We start from the raw sequence: 5,000 nt of genomic DNA, 5'->3' as shown, positions 1-5,000 counted from the left end.
AGGGTGAGAAATTGGATATTAATTTAATTAGCATCAATTTAACACCTGCGGTCCATCATATTTTAGTCTGAAGGTTCAGCAAATTGTAATATATACACGTTAGAGGGATGACCACTATGTGGACAACACTTATGCTAGCGCGCCAAAACGAGGACTTTTGAAAAATAACTACAAGTGTAATAGGTAGAACTAGATACAAACCCAACTCGTGCGGACGTCCTCGTGTATAGTTCTACAAATTATGTTTGTATTGACGGTCACACTGAAGATCTACGGACAAATTGCGTAAGTAAAATTACGTAATCTGTTAATAGTGAAACATGTATTTGAATATTCTATATTTTTGTTACTTTTCATTCATCTTGTTCGCTTACGTTCTGGTGTTCGCTAAATTTTTCTTGGGAACATTTCTTAGTGGTAAGATCATAGCGGATCTAATTCTAGCATAAGGGTTGTCCACATAGTGGTCACCCATCTCATATGTATACATTACAATTTACTGAACCTTCAGATTTTAATATGCTAGACAATTGGAGTTAAACTGATCTTAATTAAATTAATATCCAATTCCTCATCCTCAATTTAAATTTAAATTAAAATTAATACGTTCACAACCGGCAAGAGCCACTGCAGTAACTTTCTTTCTGCAGTATTATTTTCCGGTAATTTAGCGCGCCAAAACGAGGACTTTTGAAAAATAACCACAAGTGTAATAGGTAGAACTAGATACAGATCCAACCTCGGGAGGACGTCCTGGTGTATAGTTCTGCAAATTATATTTGTATTGACGGTCACACTGAAGATCTACGAGCAAATTGCATAGTGGTCATCAATCTCATATGTATATATATATATATTATATATATATATATATATATATATATATATACATATAAGGATAAGATCGATATTTAAATACCAATCTTATCAGGTGGCCAGTATGGGAATACTAACCTTTCAAAGGTAATAATTACCTAAAATTATAATTTAGGGTATCTAAGAGATACCACCACGCTGGAAAAAGCAGTCAAAACTTGACTCTAAAACCATATTAAATGTTCATACACCACCTGGTGCTGTATGAACATTTAATGTGATTTTAGAGTCAAGTTTTGACTGCTCTCTCCAGCGTAAAGGTATCTCTTAGATACCCTATATATATATATAATAAATATAGGATAACATTCTTTTCGGGAAAAATTTTTTATCAATGGCCAGCATATCAAAAAATGCCTTTAAAGGTAAAGTTTATACATAATTTACAAGATAAGGGCAGAAGAAAAATTCTAATGCCAAATATGCTGAAACAAAAAATTGTCGATAACCATTATAATTTATGCGTCTCGAAACAAATTTCGAGGTTAATTCATTTCGGGGTTAATTCATACGAAATTTCCCCCTCTTCAGCGGCAAATACGCGAGATATAATTGAAATACTTACTCATACCCATGGGAAAAGCAAGCACTAAGTCCAGAGGTGCGCCGAAGATTTTTCTATTTTGGATATATTTGGGGTACTTAAGTCTGGTCGGGACTTAGTGCTTGCTTTTTCCATGGGTATGAGTAATTATATCATTTATATCTCACGTATTTGCCGCTGAAGAGGGGAAAATTTCTTATGAATTAACCCCGAAATTGGATCAATACGGTAATAACGAATTTTTTAGAGATTTCTATCGGTTTGTTTCGAGACGCATAAATTATAATGGTTATCGAAAATTTTTTGTTTCGACATATTTGGCATTATAATTTTTCTTCTGCCCTTATCTTGTAAATTATATATATATATATATATATATATATATATATATATAATAACACACATATTTATAACAAGCTCAAATCTAGTATTTACTACACAAAGTATTTCTCACATCTGCGAAGACGAAAAATATGGAACATGAGTATAATGCTTCATATCCCGAACAATAAATACCTCAGAACTGATTTTTATTATAGATGAGATGCACTGACTACTATCAGAATTGAAAAAGTATTCTTGTGATTTTATTCACTTCAAACTTTCAAACTATATATATTCTTTCTCTTTTTTTCCTTTTTTTTGTGGGGTGGGGGACTCGACACAACTTTGACTTTTGAACTGAACGCTTTTGAAATAAATGTAATTCTTCAAATTTACATCCAAAGTTTATGAATATTAGAAACATTCTTAATAGTAACCTGTCTGGAGTTATATAAAATAATTTCGTAAATGGATGTAAAAAAAAGAAAGATATTAGATTACTGCGGTCACTTTCTATTTTACAACCTGTAGAATAAAGTGGTTTGTGAATAAATTTACTTATTTCCCGTTACAAGAGAACGGATATATTATATCAATACACACATAAGCACACAAGCACAAGCACATACGCACACACACAGGCACATATACACACACATGCAGAACACACGCAAAGGCACATGCACGCATTCACACACACATACACTCACACAGATACATATATATTTACAGAAAACGGAGAGAGAATTTAAGAAGCGGGGAGTGAACAAAGTGTGCAGAGAATAAGGGATATATATATACACACATATATATATATATATACAACATACATATATATACATATACATATATATATATTTATATATATATAAATATATATATATGCATACATACATATGTATATATATATATATATATATATATATATGCATATATAATATACATATCTGTATATATATATATATATATATATACATATGTATGTATGCATATATGTATATATATGTATATACATTTAGTTTTCGTATACGAAATTTTAGTCGATCCGAGGCTATGGGTGGAAGACGCGAAGGTGCCACGGAGAACGGGGAACCATGTAGCTAGGATGCAAGTACCTTCTGAGGTAAATATGAATACGTGCGCAGTTTTACTTATACGGTTGTAGATTAATGGATGCATCTTCCCTGTTCTTTACAGCAATATGTATTTATTTATTGCCGAGCTATGATGGAAAGTTATCTATACATACATACATACATGTATATACACGTATAATTTTCCATCATATATATATATATATATATAATATATATATATATATATATACGTATATATATATATATATATATATATATATATATACACGCAAACATCTTCAAACATGTTCTTATAAATCCTGTTTTCCATAGATTAGACTGAAATTAGTGCTAATTACCTAATTACTAAGAAGAAGAAGAATTATTTACACTGTATGATTTGGTGTAGTGAGAGAGGTGGGTTGCTAATTGAATCAATGATTCATTAGTAAATTTCTAATGAGTAGTAACAAATATTTCTCGAGGTGCGGTTAATTTATAACGCTTGCTACATTTTACTTTATGGTGTAGAGTCATGGGATCGAGATTACTAGATGCCCTATGGATCGCTTTACATTTGTACTCGGGTAAACTTTTTCACCATTTATTTCCATTAACTTGAGTTTGTTTATATAAATATTGTCATTTATGTTTTCTTGTCTGCAAACAGGCGTTTATATCCAGTAGCTTTTTCAATTTTTTTTTTTTGAAATGATTCTGACATCTTCACTCTAACATTGACCAAATTATATCTTAAATATGCAAGTTCGATCATTCTACACTATGAAGAAAGAAAAACACAGTTTCTAAATTTGTACAAGTGTTATAACACGGCTCAATTCCCTTATGAATATAAAAATATATTGTAAATGATTAGATCTATATATAAGATACATGCGCAATATAGAAATAGAAGTTTACATGAGCACTCATTTACACATTCATTCATATTACCCTTTTCGTTCTTTCTTTCTGTCTTTCTTAGTGTATCTGTGCGTTCGCGTTCGTACGTGTGTACGCGTGTGTGCATGTGCCGCGTGCGCGTCTCTGTGTGCATTTGTACGATCTTCGAAATATTTTTCAAATTCTGATTTGTCATATTCTTCTCCGGTTACTTCCATCAACAAGTGCTTTCTTTCTTTCTTTCACAGAAATATGGACAGCATATTGAGGTTATATTATAAACAAATTGCTTTATGCCAGTTCCTTGAATGCTGATGTGACGAAATAGAAGGTTCAATATATGACGTGTTTAAAAGCAATACAAAAGGGTTTACATCCCTTGCAAATTTACCAAACGTATAAGTAAAATATTAAAAAAAAAACTTAAAACAACCATCTTCTTCTTGCACACATATGACGTTAGTAAATATACCTATAATTTCCCTTCAAAAAGAAAAAAAAAGAAGGACGAATAGTTGTAGTATAATACGAAAATAATGATCAAACAATTATACAAAATATTAACTGACATTTAACGAATGAGCGGAATACATTTAATAATGTGCTACGTTTGATATAGCAACATTGGACAGTATTCATGCCAACGTTCTCATTGCGTTAATGATAGAGGATACAATGGAGTTTTAAGATTTCGATGCAGATAACATGGTATTATTGTTATTCCTTAGTCGATGTACATTGGCAGAAAATTATTTCTTTGTAAAATAGCTTTGACTATCAGGCTATCTGCTGGTGAATTGAAGTGTAGATTATATAACGTGACATTCCTGGGTCTCTTTTTATTTCCGCTACTTCAGGTGGGCGTTGTCGTAAGGTTTTTCATCTTTAATGATTCTCATGCTGTTCGGTAAGTTGAATTCTCAGCGAAATACTAAATGGAAGGCTCTTAACTAAATTAATAATATTCTTATGTTAGTATAAGATAATCCATGCATATAGATTAATGACTCATCTAGATCCATTAAATTGTATTAAAACGCAGCAGAAAGATTATGTACCGTCTTTGTTTTAAAGTCCAACTTTATAAAAGGGTAGTTTCGGTAAAATTAGAGAATAGAAATTCATATTCTCTCAACTCCACTATAGACCATAGTTATTGAACAACGAAATAAAATTGCTTCGATGTAGATATCCTCATAATAGAGAGGATTTTAGTCTAAATCTGTCAAGTAAGAGGCTATGAAGATCACTAGTTTCAGTTGTGCGCATGGTTATAT

Source organism: Octopus sinensis, linkage group LG1 (genome assembly GCF_006345805.1).
Source record: "Octopus sinensis linkage group LG1, ASM634580v1, whole genome shotgun sequence".
Classification (NCBI taxonomy): Eukaryota; Metazoa; Mollusca; class Cephalopoda; order Octopoda; family Octopodidae; genus Octopus; species Octopus sinensis.
The sequence above is the reverse complement of the archived record's forward strand: the minus strand, read 5'-3'. Positions refer to the sequence as shown.